The following is a 27403-nucleotide window of genomic DNA, read 5'->3' as shown; positions in this document are numbered from 1 at the left end:
CTTTATATGTTCCAGATACAAATCCTTTGTTTTATATATTACAAATGTTTTTTCCTAGTCTGTTATCTCTTAACTTTGTTTCCGATTGTTTTCTTTGTTCTATCTCTCTGATTTTTTGAATTATTTTTTTCTGATTTATTTTTTTGAAACAAAGTTCATGATTATAAAAGTAATATAAACAATGTAGAAACTCTGGGAAATTTATGGAAAAGTATAAAGAAGAAAAGAAACCACCCCAAGTCTGATCACTGAGAGAAAACCACTATTAACATACTCAATACATATTCCCTTCTAGTCTTTTGTGTGTGCATGCACATTTTTGTGCTCAGTTGAGATCACACTGCATACATATATATATTATTTGCTCAGTGCCATGGTCTTTAGAAACAAACCTTGGCCTTTTCCCAAATGCACTTGGTTTAAAGGTGGTGTTAGACTAACTTCCAACTCCTATTCCTTTTTTCCACATATCCTGAAAAATGTAGTACGTGAGAGGCCCATGGCCTGTCCTCTGCTGACCTGAACTGAAGTTGGCTCAAAAACACAAGAGAGAGTACAAATGCTCCAGCAGAGCACTTATTAAAAAGTCTTAGAGGGGTTGGCCTGGTGGCGTAGCGGTTAAGTTCACGCACTCCCCTTCAGCAGCCCAGGGTTCGCCGGTTGGGATCCTGGGCGTGGACCTACTCACTGCTCATCAAGCCACGCTGAGATGGCGTCCCACATAAAAGAGCTACAACTCTACAACTATGATATACAACTATGTACTGGGGCATTGAGGAGAAAAAAGGAAAAAAAGAGGAAGATTGGCAACAGATGTTAGCACAGGGCCAATCTTCCTCAAAAAATAAAAGTCTTGGAGGTTTTAGTTGACTGCAAGCTCAATGAATCAATAGTGCCAAGGTGCCAAGAACCTTAGTGCATGAATGCAAGGCAATAAGTCCTATAAGGAGGAAGCTACAGTCCTGCTTTGCTCTGATGGTACCACAAACATTTGGTTCAGTCTTGGGTGACATACTCTAAAGGAGCCACAATCAAACCAACTAGGTACTTGAGGAGAATGAGGACAAAGACCCTCAAAACCAGGGCAAAGGAGGAACAATGGAAGGAATGGGAGATACTGGTCTCAAATAAGAGAAGACCTTAGGCAGAAGTCAAGTATCTGAAAAGTAGAAGGTGGAAGAGACATTAGACCTGGTTGTTCTCTGAGGCTCCAAGGGATAGGACTTGGGCCAGAGAGGGGAAGCTTCAGAAACACTTGCTAACTCGTCAGAAGCTGCTGAGACCAAGGAATTGCTTCGTAAATAGTGGGCTTTCTGTCACTGAGTCTTCTTCTTTTAGACAGGAGTTGGTGGTAGGTGGGTGCCGGGTCCATACAGTAACTAACATTTATTGAGTACTATGTGCCAGGACTGTGCTGAGGACCTTCCCTCTATTATCTTATTTCATCCTGTCAACACTCTATGGGGTAGGAATTGGGTAGAATGAGGTCAGGTAACCTGCCTAAGGTCACACAATTTGTGAGTGGCAGAACTGGGATTCGAATCCGTTCTGACAAACTCCAAAGCCAGTACTTTCAGTCATCAATGGGATTCATGCGTCGTATGGGGGTCTGGACCAGAAGGGCCTTGAGGTCCGTTCGACTAGAAGATTCTGTGACTCGGAAAAATGATGTCCCCACCCCGCTAAGGGAAAGCGTCGGAGTGTAGGCGGAGAAGCAAGCGCGGTGAGGTAGTAACGGGCCTCGCGGAGGGGCCCGGGCAGGAGGCCAAGGGATGGAGACTTAAAGGACACGGAAGGGTTGTCAACGTGCGTCACCCCACAGCTCGACAACAACCGATGTTCTGTTGTTTGAAGATCCCCGCGCGAGGGACCGAGGCGCAGGCCTGTATCGCGGCTCCCTTCTGGCAGCGCAGCCAGGGTGTGTCGCGGCGGCAGGGTTCTGCGGCGGAGCCGGGGGACGGAACGGCGCGCCGATCCCTGGCCCGGCGCGAGCGGGGGGCGGCGCCGGGGTGGCGGGGGCGGGGAAGGCGCGCGCCGGCGGCTGCGGCAGTTGCGCGCTGGGATTGCTGCCGTGCGGCGGGGTCGGTGAGTGCGGCGGGCCCCGCGGGTGGGGTGGAAGGAGCGGGCGAGCGAACGAGGGAGGGAGGGTGCGCGGCCGAGCGCGCGACCTGGGCAGGGGCCACGGCCTGCCCCCGCTCCGGCCCCACCCGGCTGCTGCGCCCCTCAGGCCCCTCTCCTCCGTCCGGGCGCGTGCCTGCGCGCCCGCGGACTCCGCACCCGCGTCTCTGCACGCTCCGGGTCGCCCCCGCCTCAGAGCAGCCCCTTCCTGCGCGCCGCGGCGACGCCCCCAGCCCCACGTCACGCCCCCGCCATTGTTTCCCGCTGTCGGCTCGCTGGGACCCGCCTCATCCTAGGAACGCGGCCCTTCGCCTCCGCAGAGCCAGCCTCGCCGCGTTCCGCCTATTCCCCCGCCTTTCTCTTACGCTGGGGCAGCCCCCCTCCCGCCTCAGGCGGACACCCCTTTACTGAGGTCTGCGTGTTTTTTTCCGGCCGACTGCGGGCTTCCTGCGCTCCGCACCCGGGGCCCGCCTTTCTGCCCCTCCCATGGGCCTCCCCACCCCCTGCGCGTTCCCGGTACACCGTGAGGAACTAGCGGGCGGCTGTGGTAGGATGCAACGGTGACAGCGGTTTAGCAGGAGCCACAGGAAATTGCCAACTTGATAGCCCACATGCCAGTTTTGTGTTTTCAGCGCTTTCTGGAAAGCTCACGTGGAATTGCAAGCCTCACCCCAAAACATGCTTGTTATTTCCAAATGGCTCCCGAGCTGACAGGGGTCAGCTGTCTGGTGGCAGTCTATTCCTTCCCTTTCCTTCTCCTGGGGACCCCTGAAGCCGGTGAGAGCCGAGAGTGAGATGCAGATCTGAGGCCTGAACCATTAGTTGTAAACAGAACGTTTGAGGGGTTTGACTCCGGTAGAGGTCAGCTCGGTGTCAGATTTAGTTTTCCCGTGCGTGTGTTGCGGGATGTATGTAGAGTACAGCGCTCTGCAATGACTAGTCACCATTCTAGGGTAGTGTGTATGCGCGCGCATATGCGGGTCCGGATGCGGACAGGTTCTTCTGGATTGAACTGTACTTGTTTTATAACGTCTACACACTGTTCATTATGCTTCTTAAAGCAGCGGATGCAAACTCTGCTAACTGTAATGTCAAAGTGAGAATACTGAAACCATGGAAACGTAATGTTATTGAGGTCTTTTTAAATATTTGCCGCGACACTTCAACAATAGTTAGAATTTATGCAGATGAAGACATCCAGGCCTGAAGAGGTTAAGTTTAAGAAGACACAGCTAGTTAGTAGTTAGAACTCCACATGTTGGGTTGATGTTAACACACACAGACTTTATTTCTGAAATGCACTTCCATTGCAGTATAAGCCACTACTTTTCAGCAGTATAGGTTGGCGCATTACTCTCGGTAATCTAAAATTTAGATTTTTGGAATTTAGTAATCAACTAATCTGTTAAATGAAAGGGCTGAAGGAGATGTTCTGCAACGTTTCATTCAGTTCTAAGATTTGATTCCGTTGTATGAAAATTTGCAATCAGCTACGAGTTTCCAAAAGTTTATAGTTGGAAGATTTATAGATATTTACGTATGGTATCTGCGAGCCGTGGTGGTGACATCAGGTGTATCTTCCTAAAGAAAGCCAAATTACAGTGGAATATTGAGGAGGGATGTCCATTCATCTGTTTCTAGTCTGTTTCTACTCTTTTATGGGGGAAGAAAGGAGCACACAAGACATGGTTTATGAAAAATAACTTCTTTTTATTCCTCAACTCGCTTACCAAAAAGCTTAAGTTAATGAAATTGTAAAAAAAAAAAAAAAAAAAAACCCGACCTAATCATATTGTATTTATGACTGTGCTCTTTTCCAGTTCTTTTTTTTTTTTTTTAAAGATTTTATTTATTTATTTTTTCCCCCCAAAGCCCCAGTAGATAGTTGCATGTCATAGCTGCACATTCCTCTAGTTGCTGTATGTGGGACGCAGCCTCAGCGTGGCCGGAGAAGTGGTGCGTGGGTGCACGCCCGGGATCCGAACCCGGGCCGCCAGCAGCAAAGCGCGCACACTTAACCGCTAAGCCACGGGGCCGGCCCCTCCAGTTCTTATCTAACCATAATTTTTATGTAGTTATAATTGCTGTTTAAAATTAAAAACATATTGTTTTTAGTTTTGCACTTACCCACATTTCTGGAATGTTCATGTATCTAGAGAATTCATCTACTTTTCATTTGTAGAGACTGTGTAACATGCTTTTATGTCCAGTAGTCAACAATGCCTGGCACACAGGCCCTCAGTAAATTTTAGTTGAATGAATGTAGTATTTTGAGCTACTTAGACAACATCTACAAACACAAAATGTTAAATATCACAGAGCATATGTTAAGTGACATGTGAGCAGTAAAGGCAGTCAGTCTTTGAGCCAGGAGACAGCATCACATATGTTTAAGGGCCTAGGTTTTGGAGTCTGGGTTTGGTTTGAGACCTGGCTTGCCACTTAACCATCCATGCAACCTTGGAGAACTTAACCGTAACTTAGAGAGTCTCATTAAGTTTCTCTCACCATGAAAAAGGGGAAAATAGAACACATTTCACGAGGTTGTGTGGATTAAATGGGATAATTCCGTTGAAGCACTACTGGCATATCTTAAGTTCTCTATAAATGTTAGCTATTACTGCTTTTGGTTCAGAGTGGAGAGATTACTGTATGTTGTGGGATCAGGGAAAACATAGAGAAGGTGACACTTCAGAGTAGGGAGAAGATGTGAAAGTGCGTAGGTTGGGAGTTTAATGAATAGATTGCTCTCACTAAAACAAAGGGTTTGGTAGAGCCAATCGTGTGAGATAAAGCTAGGGAGAGTAATTCTGGTAAACTGTGTACAAGATATGCTACAGATAGAGCAGAATTAATGCAGTAAGATAGCTTTTTGGTTTTGAGTAGTTGGTGTTTGTTTTGTTTGTTTTTTAGGTTCAGACCTGAAAAATTATTGGCTTTAAAGAAGTTGATAGCAAATTGTTATGGAGTGCTAAGGTGTTTGTCATTTGACACAGTAAATCTTATGACTTTTTACCATTTGCAGTTCGATTGTGTTCTGTGATTGGTTACCAAAGTTTGCAGTGGCTGTTTCTCCTTTTTTCTTTTCTTTTTATGGAAAACAACTTTAGCAGCAAACGAATAAAAATAGCAAAATTGCCAGCAGAGCAGCAGAACTGCCCTGTTTTTAGGCGGAATACAGAATCAGAAGGATTAAAGTGACTTGGAGAGGGTTGAACTATTTGTTCCTACCCTTTGTGAGTCTCTCTTGGTTGGGAAGCCTCATCAAGAGTGTGAGATGAAAAAGCCTGCTATGTCAGGGTCTGCTTAGAAAGAGAAGACTGAAATCTGGTGCCTGAAGTTTAATGGCTAAAAAAATACGTACATATACATATACATATACACGTGTATGTATGTATATGTGTATATATATACATATACATATACACACACACCAGTAAGTTTGCTAGGTATTAGTATGTTTCCGTTTCAAATGTGCAGTGGAATATATGTTCTTAAAAGCTTCTTGGGGCCGGCCCTGTGGCTTAGCGGTTAAGTGCATGGGCTCTGCTGCTGGCGGCTGGGGTTCGGATCCCGGCGTGCACTGACGCACCGCTTCTCCCGCCATGCTGAGGCTGCGTTGCACATATAGCAACTAGAAGGAAGCGCAGCTATGACGTACAACTATCTACTGGGGTTTTGGGGGCAGGGGGGATGGTGGGAAAGCTTCTTGGTTCAGTTTAATGGGGTTTCTTTAGTGTTTTAATTTAAATTTATTTTAAAAGATGAAATATTTCAAACATACAGAAAATAATGTAATGATCATTTAATCGTAGACCATCATATTTACTTTGGGTTTTTTTTTCCATTTTCTAATTGTGTGCTCTCCCTTTTCAATATATATTTTTCAAAGGGATAAACTTACGGATGTAGTTGAGGCCTGTATGAATCCTTGCTGATCCTGTTCCCCTCTTCTAGAGATAGAGTCATGAATTCAGTAATTATCATTTCCATTATATTTTTATACTTTTGGTAATATATATATCCATAAAAGTACATATACTCTTGTTTAATATACATATGATTCTGCAACTTGCGTTTTTGTTCAACAGTTGTTTTTGATATGTATTCATGTTGATAGATGTATCCTTAGTTCATTCATTTTAATTGCTCTATAGTATTGCATTATATGAAGAAACCAGTTTGTTTATGGATATTTAGGTGTTTTCTAACTTTTTTGCTGTTATTAACAATGCTGTAATAAACATTCTTGGGTGTGTCATCTTGTTTACACGTGTGAGAGAGAATTCTAAGCCTAGGGAATTCTTAGGTCATAGGGTGTGAGGATCTTCAACTTTATTAGATAATGCTAAATTATTTAGCATATCTAAGCATATTATTATTTCCAAAGTACTAAATACCCATCAGCAGGTTGTGAGAGTTTCCATTTTGCCATATCCTTACAAACATTGGTATTATCAGACTTTTAAATTTTAAAATGAAAGTAAATTTCATTTTAATTTGCTCTTCTCTGATTGTGAGGTTGAGCTTCTTTACATCCATTTTTGTAAGTTTTCCTTTTCTGTAAATTGCTATTTATATCTTTAATTCTTTTTTCTGTTTGCTTTTTTGCTTGTTTGCTTTTCCATCATTAGTTTGTAGCTCTCTACGTATACTTCATACTAATCTTCCTTCAGTTATGATGTTGCAAATATCTTCTCAGTGTTTGGTTTCTCTTTTTGTTATGCAGAAGTTTTACATTTTTGTTCCAATTTTTTATTTGAAAATTTCAGTTCTACAGAAAAGTGCAATAATAGTTCAGTAAATACACTTACACCTTTCACCTGGATTCACCACTTGTTAACATTTTGCCGCATTTACTTTGTCTTTCATTTGTACATTTTTTTTCCTGAACCATTTAAAAGTTAGTTGCAGACATCATGACAGTCCATGCCTCAAAAGATCTACTTGAATATCCTCCTAAGAGCAAGGATGTCCTACAAAATTACAATACAATTATCACATTTAACACTGATGCAACATTATCTAATATCCAATGCATATTAAAAATTTCTCAACTGTCCCAATAATGACCTTTAGAGCTATTCTTCAGCCCCACCCCTGGTCCAGTATCTAGTCAAAGATCATGAATTGCATTTACTTGCCATGTCCCTTTAATTACTTTTAATCCACAACAGGTCCCCAGCTTTTTGTTTGTTTTCGTAATATTGATACATTCAAAGAGTCCAGGTCAGTTGTTTTGTAGAATGTTCCTCAGTTTGGATTTGTCTGATCATTTCCTCGTGTTTAGATTCAGAGTAAATGTTTATGGCAGGAATAAGCTTCAAATTTTAACATAGTCAAATTTGTCCATCTTTTCCTTTATGATTTATCTTTTTTTCTAAGAAAGCTTTCCCTACCTTCATGTCATAAGCCTCTTCATTTCTATTTTCTTCTAAAAGATGTATAGTTTTGCTTTTCATATTTATGTTTATAGATGCTGTTAATTTTTTCTGCTTAGTCTACCTTTAATATGGTGTTCAATTTTAGCATTTGTGTTACACATTGTTTTTCTACTATCGTGTTTGTCATGAAATTACTCTCTGTAAATTCCTAAGGACAGGACAGCTTTTGTTATGCTCTAAATTTGGGTGAGGACATTGTGGAAAGTGAAAATTTTGAGTTATCCATTATAGTCTAAATGTTTTACACTAAAGATTTCCATTACTCTACAGTATTTTGTCTGAAGTAATTTGCCTGTAAAGTGTATTACATGTATTTGACTAGTTATCCTTGAAAAGCATTTTGCGAACTTTTTAAAAAACTAGTTATATTAGAATCTAGTTACGCATTTGTGTATTTCTAGGTTAAGTTTTAGAGCTGCTGAGTAAACAAGCTAAAAGTATATAGGTTAAAATAGCTCAAATATTCTGTATCAGAATTGTAAGAATTTTAAGATATATCTATAAGAATTTAACTGGTGCCATGACATAAATAAGACCAAGATATAACTTGGAGAGTAAACTTTGGAATCTTTCACATATCTGAAGTCAGAAATGTGGTATTTCCAGCCTGAATTATTTACTTTTGCAGTGGGTTTGATGAGATAATTCTATGGGGAACTAAGAGCTTTCAGGAAAAAAGAAACAAACCTGTAGATAGTAATTAGATTTAGGATACTTAGATTGACATAAAAAAATCTGTGAAATTGTATAGCCTTTGGCACATAATGGGCACTCTGAAGTTTTGACTCTGGAATTAGAAACCTATTATAATGTTCCTCCAAACGTAAAGTACTATATTGTGTAGAGGCTGCAAGTATTAAATATTATGGGCTCTAGCGTTATAAATAATTTATTAAGCACTATGTGTCAGTCGCTGTTCTTAGCACCTAGCACTTATTAATGCGTTGAATCCTTGTTCCAACTCTGACCATTTGGAATGGAAGAAACTGAAGTTATTGTATAATTTGCTGTCCTAGAGCTAGTTATTGTTGGAGCCAGGTTTTGAACTCATTGTGGCTCCAAAATCTGCACTCTTCACCACAAGTATAATTCTGTGACCTTGATCAAATTATTTAACTTCTCTATGCAGTTTTCTTCTTTGTATAATGAAGATAATGGTACCTAACTCATATGGTTGCTGTGAGAAGTCAATTAGAAAAAGTATGTATAGTGCTTAGAAAAATACATGAAAAAAACGTGAGCACTCAATAAATGTTAGCTATTACTATGTTAACATTATTAAGGCATTGAACTTATGCATATCTCTGAATTTTTACCAAATAAATGGACTAAGCCATAAATGTGAATTTATATATGGAAAGGTAGAAATAACTGTGGTGATTATTTGTGTTTCTGATTTTTATTTCTTTATTATTTTGTAAGAGCAAAGATGGCTGCTAAAACAAAGTTGGATGGTGAGCCAGAAGGAGCTCATTGGTAAGAGAATGAGTTCTTTTTGAAATAAATCAGAATTTTTAACCTGCTTTTTAAAGAATATTCAAGAATCATTCCTAAAGGTGCAAAGTATTATGTATTGACTGAATGTAAAAACTGTTCAGCTTTGTTACTTTATGCTTTTGAAAGACCTTGGTTAATTATAGCAATGTTTTGAAGAAATAGATGGCATACTACGTATCCTCAAGTTCAACCGTTAAAAATTTTTTTTTTTACATGCTTTCTTGTTTGTGTCAATAACCATGTTATTGTTGAAGGTCTGGTATTACTCAAAACATTCAGTTAGAAGCACCCTTTATATGCTGATGTAGAACAAATATATAGCATTCTGTGTGATATGGCAGAGGTAATGGAATTCTAGGAGTAGCAGGAGTATATTGTTCAGGAGAACATAACAAAATTCAGGTCTTTTTTGTATATTTTTGAAACATTAGGAGCATATGAAATAAATTTATGTTTTCCAGTTAGAGTTTCAGACTAGAGATTGGAGCATGTTGTTGCTTGAAGAAGAAAATCATATTGTCAAGGCAACAGGTACTGCATTTCTCACTTCACAAGATCTCTTAGTTTTGTTATTTCCCATCAGAGAACAAGGAACCTTTTGTTCCAAGACCTGATGTCAGAATGTTAGCAAAATAGTACATTAATCAAGCCAAGAATCTTAAACGTTTCTGAACCAAGAGTAAGATTTCACAAAGATTCATTTAGAGTGTTAAAAGGAACTTGTGCAATATTCTTGCATTTTCAGGTTTATGCAAGAATTAGCTTCTGAAAAGTATAGAAGTGCAGAGGTTTAGGCGTTCATCTATTTCTGCCTGTATGTATCAAGTCTACTGCTTAAGGAACTGGGAATACAGCAGCAAAACAAAACAAGTTTCATCCTCATGGAGCTTACATTTTAGAGAAAGGAACTGACGGTACGCAAACTGTCAAATACGTTATGTCTGGGAGTGTTAATGTGCAAAAAAGAAAAGTAAAACAGGGTAACGGCATAGCAAGTGATACGTGTGGGTAGGTAAGTGCGATTTTATTAGTTGGAGTTTGTTAGTCATCTACAAACTATGAATGTGTGCCTTTTACGGGAATGTATAGTACAGCTTGGGGCAAATGATATAAAGAACTCTGAATGAAAATAATGAAATGAAAAATGAACAAAAAACTGTTTGTCATGAACTCTTTAAAAGAGAAGAGGTAATGAAACATTTAGCACAGTTTACACACAACATAGTTTTAAGAAGTCTTCCTTTTTCGGAAAAATTGACATTCCTTCATCTTAAAATATTTTATGTGATTATGTCCTTCCATGTATTACTTTTATAATAAGAAGGAGCAAAATTTACAAAAATACTTTCAAAGCTGTAGTTTACTTCAGAATGCTGTGGTTTTTTGAGTTAGAGGTGACCCTGTTAACTACAGATATTGTGATTTAGATTTTCAGCAGTATTGTTAGAGGAATTAATCTAAACTTGGATCTGACTTCCCTTGTTTTCCAGGGAATGTAATTTGTAAGTAAGTTGGTTTGTGGTCGTATTACAGAGGGGACTCTTGACCACAACATAATGATAAAACCAACCGACTTACCATGTACTTCACTGGTTTTACTTTGCTCATTTGTCAAGGATTAGGGTTATCAAGGGCTATGTGTAAAATGTGCCTGCTTTGTATGATACCAGGCATACAGAGAGAGGATATAGCTTTAACTTTTCTTTTTCCATAAAGTACACTAGTTTAATATGTGTAATATGCAATTAAAGTTGTATTTATGAAGATTAAAATAAATTTCAGTCAGGTGAGAAAATCTGAAGAAACTGTTCAAAATTATCCTTTCCATTCACGTTTCAGGGCAGGGTTCAGTGTTCTTAGAATGAGAATGGTTGATTATAAAACTTAAAATTCCAACTTTTGTATTTCGAACACAGATTGCAATGAATTTTAGTAAAACACTGAATGTACATATTTACTTACTGTTATCATTGCCCTATTATCTATATTGACACACTTATTTCATTGAAAAATGAATATTTGATTAAAACTGCCATGTATATTAAACTCTTTGCCTGATAGACCTGTGCCATTGTGTTTAAGTGCCACTCATGTTTTTCCAAGTGAATTACTGACATGACCTGAAACAGACACGTAAAATGATTTTGCTAACTGGGCTACAGATTGCTAACCAGGCTTCTCCTACAGTTTCAGTTACTCTTTGCTTCCTGTTTTTAGCAGTTGCCTAGAGCTGTTGGGGCAGCTCGTTTCCCTTTCTTTGGGGGAGGGTGATGTTAGTGGTGAAGGGAATTGCGTACATTTTGCCTATGAAATATTTTTAAAGTGTGAAACTACAGTATTTTAAGTGCTTGAGAGTTCATTTCAGTTGTAACTCTTCAGGTACAGCTACTTTGCAGGCTGGATATTTTATATTGAAGCAGAATTATCTAATTGTACCACTATTGTTTGAAGAGAATTAAAATTTGAGCTTTTTATTCAGTATTAGTCACTGTGTTACCACACAGAATTGGGGTTCTCTGCCCAATGTGCATAAAGAAGCCAGTTAATCATGGCATCAGCCTTTGGGAAAAGAGATCAGCTTTATTCTGCGAGATCAATCTGCAGGGAGCACAGGGGGCATGTGCCCTCAGATCTCTCTCCCCGATTCAGGATTTAGGGCAAAATTTAAGAGGTTAAGGAGAACAGGCTGGCACACAGAAACACTGGCGGGACAGGTTTTGACTGATGGGCTTCAAGCATTTATGGTAAGGTTTTAAACATTTATGACAGGGTTCTAAACATTTTTGGTGAGATGGGGAAGGAATTTTAACACTGGATCTTCCTGAATGAGGGACTCCTTGTTTCTGATAAGAGTCCGACTTGCAAGTTCCGGTCCTGTCCCCATCCTTGGGTTCCATGGGAAGGAGGATCTTCGGTTCCGCGGTTGTTTCAGGTCATGATTTCTTCTTCTGTGCATTCCCTGGTTACGTGACTTTGCAGATTTTCTGAAAGGCAATTCTTAATCACTCTGTTGGTAAGAGATGAGGTCAGTTGAACTGGTCCTGGAGGGCCCACGGTTACAAATGCCCCCTTTTTGTTGTTCATACCTCAATCTTGAGGTAGGGCGACGACTGCTGTAGGTTCTTCCTGCTGATAAGGGGTGTAGGTTATTCCATCTCATTAAACCAGTCTCTTAGTAAGATGGTGATGCAGGTGGGCTCCCAAAGTTAGGCATATGTTATGTAAGTAAGTAACTAGATATTTAATAAGAACTATTTCTAGAGAAACAAAAAGAAAAACAAGATTAATGGTTGGAGCAAATTATAAACCAGTTTTTGAGCCCAGGGACCAGCCAGTCAAAGGATTTCTAGAGTCAGAGTCGAAGGGTCTTTTGCAGTTTGAAATGTCTCTGATGATGTCATGGAGTGTTTAGGTATTTTTCTCAGTGGCTTGCATAGCAACAGACGTGAATCTCTCTTAAGTTTATATCAAGTTGTCCAGCTTCAGTTTGCAGGGCTTCAGGAAAAAGGGCAGGTTCAGTGCTCAGTGATTCCAAATGAAAATGATGGAAAAAATTGGGAGGGAGAAAAAAAGATAAATAGGTCAATTCTGCTTGCAAAGATATAATTTACCAAGTTGCTGTAAGTCATAGTTAGCTAAGGAAAAAAAGGTTTCCTTAAATCTGCAAAAAACAAAATGTTAAAAAAATCAGCAGTATCTCAAACGAAAAGTCATAAAAATTATAATCATCCTCAAAGTTCATTCAGTCCTGTGTAATTGATTCTTTATCGTAATCTTCTGTTAGCAGTTTCGTGAAGTCATCAGTTTCTCCGTTAGAGTTCTGTAATTTCTTACTCACTTCAGTTTTATGACCTGAAAGTTTATCATAAACCTGATTTCTAGAGTAAGTGTCAGAGTCCTTTCCATGAATCTCTCTGAAGATAAAACATATTTGCAAAAACATCAGAGTGAAACAACTGCAAATAACAAAACACTCAAAAATGGCAATTGACAAAGACACTTGGCTATTTCTGTGACATACAACACTTCAAGATAATAACTAGAATTATGGCTGACAAGCAGGACAGATCAGAATTTTAGGAATATTATATAATTTTTAAAACACTTAAATCAATAACGTTTACCCACATAATATCATAGGTCCCTATGAAACAAAGTTTAGTTATCCATTTAACCATGGTGACAAAGATTTTCGGGCCAATGCAGAAAATTAAATAGCTATAAGAAAAACCTTAGCACCTATGATTACAGACCTGATAAAAACAATACAGGAGGGCCGGCCCCGTGGCTTAGCGGTTAAGTGCGCGTGCTCCGCTGCTGGCGGCCTGGGTTCGGATCCTGGGCGCGCACCGACGCACCGCTTCTCTGGCCATGCTGAGGCCGCGTCCCACATACAGCAACTAGAAGGATGGGCAGCTATGACATACAACTATCTACTGGGGCTTTGGGGGAAAATAAATAAATAAATAAAATTATTAAAAAAAAAATACAGGAAATTTATTTTGATAAAACAAAATCCCAACCCTTCTGGTAGGCTACTCAAAGAAAAACCCTGTCATAATCTCTTTATCAAGAGTAGACTCAAAGTTGAAGAAAATTATCCTTTTAAGAGAGAGAAAACCAAATTCTAATTTTGTACCAGCTTTTGACGTTGAAACTCATTTACTTAATTAGATTTACTTCAATCTTAGCCAACTTGATCATGCGTAAAACTGTTTTTAAGGGTTCCTCTTCCACAAACCTTCTATAACTTTTTTTTTACATTCAGAATTTGTCCCATGCCTTCTTTCTTTTCCCTCCTAGTACTTTAACAAATTTATCTTTCTTAACAAAAATATTTCCATTCTTTACCTTCTTTACTGAAAACATACATCTTTCCTTGAATACAAAGATGTTTTCATTATTAATTTTTTAGTAGCTTTAATTACTTATATTATTTAGATTTTTTTTTTTGGTGAGAAAGATTAGCCCTGAGCTAACATCTGTTGCCAATCTTCCTCTCTTTGCTCTGGAAGATTAGCCCTGGGCTAACATCCGTGCCCATCTTCCTCTACTTTATATGTGGTATGCCTGCCATAGCATGGCTTGTTAGGTGGTGTGTAGGTCTGTGCCTGGGATCCGAACCTGTGAATCCTGGGCTGCCAAAGCAGAGCACGTGAACTTAACCACTACACCACTGGGTCGGCCTGTTTTTTGTTTTTTGTTTTTTTTGAGGGGATTGTGTATGCTTTACACAGTATCTCATTGCACGGATATTTATTTGAGGTTGATGGGGAACCTGTCGTCATCTATCCCGTTCTATGACCAACTTATCCTATCACAGGAGTCTTCTTGAAGTGGCAAGTGCCCTAATGGCTCTTAGCTGCTTGACCTATACCCACCAATTTTGCAGCCTTTTTTGGCTTCCAAGGTGTCCCTTAGCAACAGCTTCCACCTTATGTGTATATCCATAGGTGGGCCCTACAGTAAAGTTTACTGTGGCCCGCCTGGACAACAGGCTTGTGGAGATGCCTGCGTCTTGCCCTGTGGTTTTTTCGTTTTGTGATAAATGACACAAAAAAACAGAGACAAGGAAAAATAGTGACTATCTCTGGGAGGAGAAGATCAATAAACCAATGAATACTCAGTAGCTCGTCCTACGTACTCATAGCTAAAAGTCGCCCAATTTGGGAAAATGCAGCCTAAGGGGCTCCAGGTGGGGATTGAATTTGCGTTTCCTATTGTTTCAGAATTTAGACATGGCTGGTCAAAAGTATATGCTGTAGCTAGAACCGGATCATGAAAATTTTGAGCGTCCTCGAAATCAAAACCCTCACAATGAAGGCCAAGCCAAGCCTTCCTTCTGATGGCCCCTGTAATTTCCCTCAGGCTGACAGCAGTTTGGTAGGACCCTTAGCCACAAACAGGAGTGCAGTCTGCATTTCTGTTTGACCATCTCTGACTGCAGAATGGAGTGCAACTGTGTTTTTGTCCCACCATAGTTTTGGGACCCCCCCCCACCCCCTCAACCTGACGATTATCAAGCTAAGCCCTCAGGACACAAGGGCTTGGTGAGATTCTACAGTTCTTTGTAAACGTTTACAGTTGCTGAAAGCTTTAGGTTGAAAGGTGGAGCCCTTGACTCTTTAAATTTTTTTTAATTTTTTTCCCCCAAAGCCCCAGTAGATAGTTGTGTGTCATAGTTGCACATCCTTCTAGTTGCTGTATGTGGGACGCGGCCTCATCGTGGCCGGAGAAGCGGTGCATCGGTGCGTGCCCGGGATCCGAACGCGGGCCGCCAGCAGCAGAGCCCGTGCATTTAACCGCTAAGCCACGGGGCCTGCCCCCTTGACTCTTTAAATATTTCTTTGTTTCTTGGTTCGAAAGCTCAGAAGGAGCCCAGAGTGGCAACTGTAATTTTAAATTATCCTGGGTTATCTTGCCAGCTGTTTACAGTTATCCCCATTTCAGGGGGCTTTTCCTAAAGTGGCTACAGCAAACAAGGTAATTTCTTTTTGCTTCTTCTTTTGGTGAGGAAGATTGGCCCTGAGCTAACATCTGTTGCCAGTCTTCCTCTTTTTGCTTGAGGAAGATTGTCCCTGGGCTAACATCTGTGCCTATCTTCCTCTATTTTCTGTATGTAGGATGCCACCACAGTATGGCGTTATGAGTGGTGTGTAGGTCCACACCCAGAAGCTTGAACCTGCAAACCCTGGGCTGCTGAAGTGGAGCACGTGAACTTAACCACTACACCACTGGGCCACCGCCACAAACAAGATAACTTTTAAAGAGAGTTTGTTATAACTACCAAGGAACTCAGTCCCCAAAACAGCCAATTTTAACAAATAAAAAATCAGACGTAGACAAACACAGACACCGAAATCCAGTACCCTGGGGCTCTAACCCAGGGTACTCTGAGACCCTACCCCAGAGCTCGGGACTCTAACCCCATCCTTTTTAGTGTCCCTCTGGCTGTAACCCTTTTACGTTGTTTCCTTTAAACCCAGAATCCCAGCCTAGGGACTTTACCCCAGCAAAAAATCTCACCAGTGGGGCCTCTAACCCACAATCCTGAGGAGATATTAGACAATATTAGGTACAGCTGTGTTTTAACGAGGTCACTCACCCAAAAGACATCTGATCCTGCAGCAGTTTTCTTCTCTCAAAGGTAAAAAAAAAAAAAAAAAAAAACACCTTGAGGCCTGAAGTGCTGCGGCAGGGAGACGGGAATCCAGTCAGTTGAACCTCTAGATGAAATGGTCTAGGTGGCTGCTTAGAGTCGATGAAGAGACTCCACCCCTCACCGGGGATTCCAGAGCCTCGGGCAGGCGATCACAGGACCTTGTCCCTTCATAGTCGCCCGGTGTTACCACACAAAATTGGGGTTCTCTGCCTGATGCACATAAACAAGCCAATTAATCATGGCATCAGCCTTTGGGAAAAGAGATCAGCTTTATTCTGTGAGATCAATCTGCAAGGAGACGGGGGCGGGGGGCATGTGCCCTCAGATCTGTCTCCCTGAATCAGGATTTGGGGCAAAATTTAAGAAGTTAGGGAGAACAGGCTGGCACACAGAAACACTGGCAGGACAGGTTTTGACTGGTGGTCTTCAAGCATTTATGGTAAGGTTTTAAACATTTATGACAGGGTTCTAAACATTTGTGATGGGGTTCTAAACATTTGTGATGAGATGGGGAAGGAATTTTAACACTGGATCTTCCTGAATGAGGGACCCCTCACTTCTCATAGGAGTCCGACTTTGAAGTTCCGGTCATGTCCCTGTCCCTGGGTTCTGTGGGAAGGAGGCTCTTTGGTTCCACGGTTGTTTCAGGTCACAATTTCTTCTTCTGTGCATTCCCTGGCTACATGTCTTTGCAGATATTCTGAAAGACAATTTTTAATCACTCTGTTGATAAGAGATAGGGTCAGTTGAACTGGTCCTGGAGAGCCCACTGTTACAACTGCTGTACGCTACTGGAAAAAAACTGCTCTTAAGCTTGACACTGGAAACAGGTGACAAATGAAATGTTTACCTACTTATTGGAACTCTCTTTTTTTTTGACAGATGATAAAGAATCATCATCTTTAATTTTATTGTCACGTGAAATATAGTTAAGCGTTAGATAGACTGACTCTGGATAGAGTTCAAAAGTCTGTCATGGGGCCAGCCTGGTGGCGTGGTGGTTGAGTTGGTGTGCTCTGCTTCAGCGGCCTGGGGTTCGTGGGTTTGGATCATGGGCGCAGACCTACACACCTCATCAAGCCGTGCTGTGGAGGTATCCCATATACAAAGTAGAGGAAGATTGGCGCAGAGATTAGCTCAGGGAGCATCTTCCTCAAGCAGAAAGAGGAAGATTGGCAACAGGTGTTAGCTCATGGTCAGTCTTCCTCACCAAAAAAAAAAAAAAAGTCTGTCATAGTAATGCTGTGTTAGATAAAATCATAGGAAAACTGTCATATGAAGAGTTGTTTGTAGATGATGATATGAAAATCTCACCCCTTTACCTTCACATAACTGTATAGACTTCGTGGCAGATTCTATCCCATATTAGTGATAATATGGTTATTTAATAATTTATGTTTACATTTTTTAAAAAATTTTATTTATTTATTTATTTCCCCCAAAGCCCCAGTAGATAATTGTAGGTCATAGCTGCACATCCTTCTAGTTGCTGTATGTGGGACACGACCTCAGCATGGCCAGAGAAGCGATGTGTCAGTGCGCACCCGGGATCCGAACCCGGGCCGCCAGCAGCGGAGCACACGCATTTAACCGCTAAGCCACGGGGCCGGCCCATATGTTTACATTTTTAGTTGAATAAAGTTTTGTGTGACCTTTTCTGAAACTCTATGACTTGAATTTTTAAAATAAAATATATTTTGTTTAGTCCGTGAGTGAACCAAGAGAGTACTTTGAATTTTTCCCACAAATAATTTGAAGAAGGTAATAAAAAAATAAAAATATATGGGATAATTACTACCTCTAAATTGTAAGGAAAGAGAAAAAGAAGTCTGACTTTATGAAAACAGTTTTATTGAGGTATAAATACGTACAATAAATTGTACATGTTTAAGCAGTTACCATAAACAAGGTAATGAAGATATTGCCTCCAAAAGTTTCCTTGGATCTCTCCCTGCCTCACCCCTCCACTGCAGGCAATCACTGATTTGCTTTCTGTCACTGTAGATGGGTTTGCATTTTTGAGAATTTTATATAAATGGAATCACATAGTATATATTCATTTTTTTGTCTGCTTTCACTCAGCATAATTTTGAAATTGATTCATGTTCTGTATCAAGGTTCATTCCTTTTTATTGCATAGCAGAATTCCATTGTATGGATGTACCACAATTTGTCCATTCATCTGTGCATAGACATTTCGGTTGTTTTCAGTTTCTGGCTATAACAGACAAAGCTGCTGTGAATATTCACGTACAAATCTTTAGTATATGAATATATGCTTTCATTTCTCTTGGATAATTACTTAGGAGTAGAAAGCTTGCAACATAGAGTAGACATATGTTTAACTTGTAAAGAAATGGCAGACTTTTCCAGAGTGCTTGTACCATTTTTATATTCTTACCAGCAGTGTGTTAAGAGTTCTAGTTGCTGTATATCCTCACCAAATTTGGCATGGCCAGTCTTTTTAGTTTTAAACGTTCTAATAGTCATGTAGTGGAATCTCATTGTAGTTGTAATTTGCATTTCCCTGATGGTAAATGATGTTGAGCATCATTTCATGTGCTTATTTGCCATCTATATATCTTTTTTGATGAAGCATCTGTTCAGATCTTTTATCTCTGTTTTAATAATGGGATTATTTGTTTTATTGCATTTTGAGAGCTCTTTATGTATTTTGGATACAAGTTCCTTTATCAGATGTGTGATTTGCAAATATTTTCCCCCAGACTGTAGCTTATCTCCCCCTTCTCCCACACAGGAGAAGAGAAAACATTTTAATGGAAACAGTGTGAAAATAGTTTTGTTTTGTTTCGCTTTTAGACCTCTGTTAGCGTGAAAAGGGACCTATAACAAGTTCAGTATACAAACAAGATTGCAGACATAATATTTAATTTCCTAAGGGAATAAAATATTTTAAATATTTTGCATCACTCAGATACATATAAATCATAATGTGCAAAACAGATTAACATGGCTTGTAATGCCAACCTTGTGGTAAATTGATTTGTTTGTTTTATTTTATGTATCAACCCCTCACTTGACTGAGGTGTCTGAACAAATATTACCTCCTCGTAGAGGCCTTCCAAGGTTTTCTTACCTACAATATGACTATTGTCATCCTTTATTTCTTCACTTTATTTATTTGACTTACACCATGTAGCACATTTCACTGCCTGACACAGTATTATATTTTTGGTTACTCTCTGACTCCTCCACTAAAATATAAGCTCCATGAGGCCAGGAATTTGTCTCTTTTGTTGGTAGCTTGTCTTTTCCTTCTAACGGTGTCTTTTGAAGAGCAGAAATTTTAAATTTTGATAGAATCTAATTTATCAACTTTTTTTCTTTTACCGATTGTGCTTTAGGTGTTGGAACTAGGAAATTTTTTTTTCTTTGCTGAGGACGGTTCACCCTGAGCCAACATCTGCTGCTGGTCTTCGTCTTTTTTGCTTGAGGAAGATTTGCCCTGAGCTAATATCTGTACCAGTCTTCCTCTATTTTGTATGTGGGTTGCTGCCACAACATGGCTGCCAACGAGGGGCTTAGTTTGTGCGTGGGAACCGAACCCCGGGCTGCCGAAGCAGAGCACGCTGAACCCAACTGCTAGGCCACGGGGCCGGCCCCAGAACTAGGAAGTTTTCATTAACCCAAAGCTCACAAAGCCTTTCTCCTACGTTTTCTTTTAGAAGTTTTATAATTTTAGATTTTACATTCTGGTCTATAGTCCATTTTGAATTAATTTTTCTATATACTGAGAGATGCCTGATTGTACTGGCTAGAACAGAACCATCAGTACAGTGTTGAGTAGAAGTGGTGAGAGTGTACATATTTTTTTCCTAATCATAGGGAGAAAACATGCAGTCTTTCTTTTTTTTTTTAAAGATTTTATTTATTTTATTTTTTCCCCCCAAAGCCCCAGTGGATAGTTGTGTGTCGTAGCTGCACATCCTTCTAGTTGCTGCATGTGGGACTCGGCCTCAGGATGAACGGAGAAGTGGTGCCTCGATGCGCACCCGGGATCCGAACCCGGGCCGCCAGCATCGCAGCGCGCACACTTAACCACCAAGCCACAGGGCCGGCCCAACATGCAGTCTTTCACCTTTAGTATGATGTTAGCTGTAGGTTTTTGGTAGATGTGTTTTATCATAATAGGGAAGTTCCCTTTTATTCCAGTTTGCTGAGAGTTTTTATCAGGAAAGCATATTGGATTTTGTCTTAAACTTTTTCTGTATCTATTGAGATGATCGTATAGTTTTTCTTTTTTAGATTGCTGATATGGTGAATCACATTGACTGATTTTAGAGTGTTAAATCATCTCAGCATTCCTGGAATCAACTCCACTTGGTCATGATGTATTATTCTTTTAATGTATTGTTGGATTTGATTTTGATTTCTGGGTGGTCATTGATAATGTCCTTGCTTTCATCTGATTCTAATTATTTACATCTTATCTCTTTATTTCCTAGTCATTCTAGCTAAAGGTTTGTCAATTTTGTTGGTCATTTCAAAGAATGAACTTGTAGTCTCATTGATTCTCTCTGTTTTTTAATTCTCTATTTTATGTATTTCTGCTCTGATCTTTGTTATTACCTTCCTTCTGCTAGGCTTGGGTTTAGTTTGCTCATCTTTTTTTGCTGTTCTAGTTCCTCAAGTTGTAAATTTAGATTATTGATTTGAGATGTCTGTTCTTTTTTAATGAAGGCATTTACAGCTATAAATTTTCCTCTGAGCACTGCCTTCACTGCCTCCCATAAGTTTTGGTACGTTGTGTTTTTGTTTTCATTTGTCTCTATTTTATAGTTTTCCTCGTGATTTCTTCTTTGACCCATTGGTTATTTAAGAATGTGCTGTTAAATTTCCACATATTTGTGAAATTTATAGTTTTTCTTATGTTGTTGATTTCTACCTTCATTACATTGTGGTAGGAGAAGATACTGTGTATGATTTCAATTTTATAAACATTGAGACTTGTTTTGTGGTTGAACGTATGGTTATCCTGGATAATGTTCCATGTGCACTTGAGAGGAATTGTGTATCCTTTTGCTGGGTGGAGTGGTCTATATGTCTGTTAGGTCTAGTTTATAGTGTTGTTGAAGCCCTCTATATCCTTATCAATCTTCAGTCTTAGATGTTCTGTCCAATATAGCGAGGTATTGAAGTCTCCAGCTATTATTGTAGAACTGTCTATTTCTTCCTTCAATTTTGTCAGTGTTTGCTTCATATATTTTGTGGCTCTGTTCTTGGGTGTATATATGTTTATAATTGCTATATCTTCTTGGCAAATTGACCCTTTGTCAATATATAATGCGTTCCTTTGTCTGTTTAACAGTTTTTGACTTAAAAGTCTATTTTGTCCAATGGTAGTGTAGCTACTCCAGCTCTATTTGGTTACTGTTTGCACAGAGTATCTTTTCCTGTCCTTCCATTTCCAACCTGTTTGTGTCTTTGGATGTAACGTGAGGCTCTTGTAGACAGCATATAGTTGGATCCATCTTTTAAATCTGTTCTGTCAACCTCTGCCTTTAAAGTAATTAATGGTAAGGAAGGACTGATTTTTGTCATTTTGCTGTTTGTTTTCTGTATGACTTATATTTTTTTTGTCCCTCATCTTCTCCATTACTTCCATCTTTTTTTAATAGTTGATGTTTTTAGTGAACTGTTTTTATACCCTTCTCATCCACAAATTTTAATAATGTATTTTTATTTTAAGTTCAAAGTAATATCTAATTTCTCCTTTGATTTCTTCTTTGACCCATGGGTTATATAGTAGTGTGTTATTTAGTTTTCAGATATTTTGGAGATTTTCCAGATATCTTTTCTGTTAGTTATTTCTAATTTAATTCCATTCTGGCCCATGAAGATACTTTTTTTTTTTAATAATTTTATTTATTTATTTTTTCCCCCAAAGCCCCAGTAGATAGTTGTATGTTATAGCTGCACATCCTTCTAGTTGCTGTATGTGGGACCCAGCCTCAGCATGGCCAGAGAAGCGGTGCGTTGGTGCGCGCCCGGGATCTGAACCCGGGCCGCCAGCAGCGGAGTGCGCGCACTTAACCGCTAAGCCACAGGGCCGGCCCCCTGAAGATACTTTTTAAGACTTGATTCCTTTTAAATTTGTTGAGACTTGTTTCATGGCCCAGAATATGATCTATTTTGGTGAATGTTCCATGTGTACTTGAGAAGAATGTGTATTTTGCAGTTGTTGGGTGGACTGTTCTATAAATGCCAATTAGGTCAAGTTGGTTGATAGTGTTAGTTCTTTTCTGTCTTTAACTGATACTCTGTCCACTTGTTCTCTATCAGTTATTGAGAGAGTATTGAAATCTCCAGCTATAATTGTGGATTGTCACTTTCTCCTTGCAGTTCTGTCAGTTTTTGGTTCATCTGTTTTGAAACTCTTTTATTAGATGTGCATAAGCATTTATGATTATGTTCTCTTGATAAATTGACCTGTTTATCATTAAGAAATGTGCCTCCTTATCCCTGATAATATTCTTTGATGTGAAATATACTTTGTCTAGTATTAATATAACCACTCCAGCTTCTTTTTGATTGGAGTGTTTAGATATTTTAAATTTAATGTTATTTTTTATGTGGTTAGTAAAATTCTACCACCTTGCTATATTTTCCTGTTTATTTCATTATTCTTTTTTTTCTTTTTCTCTTTTTATCTCTTATTTTGGGTTGATTATTTTTTGTTTCCATTTTATCTCTTTTGTTACCTTATTACCTCTCACTTTTCTGTGTTATTTTGGTAATTGCTTTAGGGCAAAGAGTATGCATCTATACTTTATCACAGTCTACTTTCAAGTGATCCTACACTACTTCATCTATACTATAAGAATCTTCCAATAGTATACTTCCAATAGTATAGCCCAATAGGTAGGGATACTACCTACATGTTAGGCTATAGCTGTTATACATTTTACTTCCTCTTTTTAAAAATTTTTGTGAGGAAGATCAGCCCTGAGCTAACATCTGATACGAATCCACCTCTTTTTTTGCTGAGGAACATTGGCCCTGGGCTAACATCTGTGCCCATCTTCCTGTACTTTATATTGGACGCCACCACAGCATGGCTTGACAAGCAGTGTGTCAGTGCGCACCCAGGATCCGAACCTGTGAACCCCGTGCCGCGGAAGCAGAGTGCGCGCGCTTAACGGCTGCACTGCTGGCCCGGCCCGCATACATCTTCTACATATGTTATAAACCTCACAATACGTTATTACTTTTGCTTCAAATGGTTATCTTTTAAAAAGATTTACTAATAGAAAAAAAAACCTTTTATATTTATCCATTCCTTTATGTAGATTGATTTCCATCCAGTATTGTTTTCCTCGTGCCTGAAGACTTCCTTTAAAATTTCTTTTAGTTTGCTGGTGATGAATTCTTTCAGCTTTTGGTATGTCTGAAAAGTCTTTATTTCATCTTTATTTCTGAAAGATATTTTTGTGAGATTAAGAATTCTAGGTTGACAGTTCTTTTCTTTCATTACTTGAAAGATGTTTCTCCACTTTCCTCTGGCTTTTCTGCTTCAGATGAGAAATCTGCTTTTTTCTTATATATAATGTCTTTTCTCTCTAGCTGCTTTTTCATATTTTCTTTTTATCATTCTTTTTAAGGAATTTAATTTTGATGTCCCTTGGTGTAGTTTTCTTGTGCTTAGGGTTGGCTAAATTTTCTTGGATCTGTGGATTTATAGTTTCCATTAAATTTGGAAAATTTTCACCCACTATTTCTTTAAATATTTTTTTCTGTCGTCTCCCTTTCTCTTTTCATTTGTGAACTCCAATTACACATATATTAAGCTGCTTGAAACTGTTGCACAGCTCTCTGATGCCCTTGTTAATCTTTTTAGTCTTTTGTCTGTTTTACTTTGGATAGTTTCTGTTGCTATGTCTTCAATTCACTAATGTTTTCTCTAATGTCTAATCTGCCTTTGAGCCTATTCAGCGTATTTTTCATTTCATATATTGTAGTTGTCATTTCTAAATGTTTGATTTGGGTCTCTTTTTTTATCTTTCATTCCTGCACTTAACATTTTCAGTCTTCTAGTTTTTTGAATATATGAAATATGTTCAATTATAAATTACATATTGAATGATATATTATTTGAATTATGTATTATATGAATTGAATTATGTATTATATATTGAATTTTGTTACATTGTAATGACATTTTTGAGTACTAATTCAATCATCTGTCTGATTTATGGGTTTGTTTCAATTGATTTTTCTCCTCATTATGTATTAGATTTTCCTGTGTCTTTGAATGCTGCTCATTTTTTATTATAAATTTTACCTTGTTGGGTGCTGGATATTTTTATTCCTATGGATATTCTTGAGCTTTGGTTTTTGACATGTTTAAGTTACTTGGAAGCAGTTTGATCCTTTCAGGTCTTGCTTTGCTAGGCACGACCAGAGCAGTTTTTAGTCTAGATAATTTTGCCCAACTACAGACACAAACCCCTTCCAACTACTCTACTTAATATGGTATAAATGATGAGGTTTTCCACCTTGGCTGATTGGGGCCAGGAACTTTTCCTAGCCTATGTGAGCTTCAGAGATTGTTCCCTCTAACTCTTTGGCTGGCTTTTTTTCAGGCCTCAGATGGTTTCCTCACCCACATGTGTGCTAATCAATATGCTAATGAAGATTAGAGGGTTCACCCTTTGCAGATCTCATTAATTTTTAAAAAATAAAAAGTAAGAGGTAGACTCATATGAATACTGTTTGAGACTTAATTTTAAAAGTTGGAATGTACCTAAGGCCGTAACGATAAATACATGAGTTTTATTTCCTATGCTTTACCATATGAACTATAATTGCAGTAGAACTCAAGTTGAAGTCTTTCTTTAATGGTGTGACTATTCTGATTTCTCTTAATTCATCACAGAATACAAATTTCACTTCCAAGTCTTATTTAAACTTATGTAAGATATAGTTATGGTTCTCCCAACCCCCACCAAAAAACAATCATTGAAGTTCCATTATAATTCTTTGCTTTCAAAATTTCTCCCTTTTTTGGTTCACAAAATAGTCTAGATTCGCTACAGGATTTTTTAAAATAAAAAAACCCCTCATAGTATATCTAGATTCAGTTATATAATCTAGCAAATAACTTCTCTCAAGTTAATTTTGTATTTTAATAAGATTTTAACTAGAATCTTTTGCAAATACCAGTGCTTTTGTTCTGTAAACAATGTCTGGAAATCTTGATTACTTCAAAAACATTACAGACCTAAGCATATGTCCAAAAGAATTAAAAACTAGTACTCAAGCAAATGCGTTATACATACATGTTCATAGAAGCACGACTCACAATAGCCAAAAGGTGGAAATAGTCCAGATGTCCATCAACGGATGAATGGATAAACAAATTATGGTCTGCACATACAGTGGAATATGTATTATTCAGCCATAAAAAGGAATGAAGTATCTGAAACATGATACAACGTGGATGAAACTCGAAAACATTATGCTAAGCTAAAGAAGCAAGACGCAACAGGTCACATATTGTATGATTCTATTTATATGAAATACCCAGAATAGATAAATCCATAGAGACAGAACCCAGATTGGTGGATGTCAGGGGCTGGGGGATGGTGGTAATGGGAAGAAACTGCTTAATGGGTAGGGGTTTAAGTTTGGAGTGATGGAAATATTTTGGAACTAGATAGAGGTGGTGATTGCATAACGTTATGAATGTACTAAATGCCATTGACTTAATCACTTTAAAATTGTTCATTTTCTTATATGAATTTCACCTCAATAAATTATTTTAAAAAGCTACAGAGATGGTTTATTTAAAAATTGACTTAATGTCATAAATGATGTTAGTATTTTCAAAATTGGAAATAAGTTAGGCTGCAGATGTTTTCACAAACATTGGTATTTTAATAAAATGTTCATAAGCTTGTTAACTCTAAAGGGATATTTTTCATCCTTATTTAAAACTATTTACAGATGAAAATTTCAAAAACAGAAGTGAAACCTAGAATAGTACCTAGTGTTAAAGTACTTAAAGACACTTAGCTGCTTGCCTCATTTTAGATTTTTTTTTTTTTTTTTTGTGAGGAAGATCAGCCCTGAGCTAACATCCATGCTAATCCTCCTCTTTTTGCTGAGGAAGACCGGCTCTTCAGCTAACATCTATTGCCAGTCCTCCTCGTTTTTTTTTTCCCCCAAAGCCCCAGTAGATAGTTGTATGTCATAGTTGCACATCCTTCTAGTTGCTGTCTGTGGGATGCGGCCTCAGCATGGCCGGAGAAGCGGTGCGTCGGTGTGCGCCTGGGATGCAAACCCCGGGCTGCCAGTAGCAGAGCGCGCGCACTTAACCACTAAGCCACAGGCCGGCCCTAGATGTTTATTCTAATGAGATGAAATGTTTTAGTTTATTTCATAATCTTCTGGTCCCTAGCCTTTAATACTAGCTGAAAGTTTATAGAAAAATATAAAAGCATGATGTAATTAGAAATAAAACATTCATTACTTATATTTGTACCACCATTGATTGAGCTTAGTATGTTGATCAGAATTAAAAAGTTGCTTACTTCACACATTTTGAAACATATATATACTGGAAATTATATATTTTCACAAATCTGTGGTCTTAGTCCCTTTTCTAGAATCTGTGATTAAAGTTAGTTATTATTGGCAGTCATGCTTAATTATTTGGAAGGGATATATGTGATCTTTATGGATAGAAATTATCATATGAAATTACTTTCCTAAATTTACATAGTTTAGAAGTGTCGGTATATTTTTATATTTACCATATTCAGTATGGTTTTTTTTTGTGTGTGTGTGAGGAAGATCAGCCCTGAGCTAACATCCATGCTAATCCTCCTCTTTTTGCTGAGGAAGACCGGCTCTGAGCTAACATCTATTGCCAATCCTCCTCCTTTTTTTTTTTCCCCAAAGCCCCAGTAGATAGTTGTATGTCATAGTTGCACATCCTTCTAGTTGCTGTATGTGGGATGCGGCCTCAGCATGGCCGGAGAAGCGGTGCATCGGTGCGCGCCCAGGATCCGAACCCGGGCTGCCAGTAGTGGAGCACAGGCGCTTAACCGCTAAGCCACAGGCCAGCCTTCAATATGTTTAAGTAGATAATTATAGTAGGCAATTGCAAGCTAGAGTTTTTCTAAGTTTTAAAAAAAATCAGATATCAGTATACAGATAC

At 38.8% G+C, this 27403-nt stretch overlaps 1 protein-coding gene across 2 annotated transcripts in view; it reads left to right on the top strand.

Annotated features, from left to right (window-relative positions):
- The first annotated feature begins 2022 nt into the window (after positions 1-2022).
- The window catches only part of NT5C2 (5'-nucleotidase, cytosolic II), a 102664-nt gene continuing 77283 nt past the window's right edge, over positions 2023-27403 (top strand). For both annotated transcript variants that reach the window (XM_087432534.1, XM_087432533.1), the window contains exon 1: positions 2023-2085. The gene's annotated coding sequence lies outside the window, so the exon portion shown is untranslated. The remainder of the gene's footprint in view (positions 2086-27403) is intronic.

This window comes from Ceratotherium simum, chromosome 6 (genome assembly GCF_057802395.1).
Source record: "Ceratotherium simum simum isolate JZ-2026a chromosome 6, ASM5780239v1, whole genome shotgun sequence".
Lineage (NCBI taxonomy): Eukaryota > Metazoa > Chordata > Mammalia > Perissodactyla > Rhinocerotidae > Ceratotherium > Ceratotherium simum.
The sequence above is the reverse complement of the archived record's forward strand: the minus strand, read 5'-3'. Positions and strand labels throughout refer to the sequence as shown.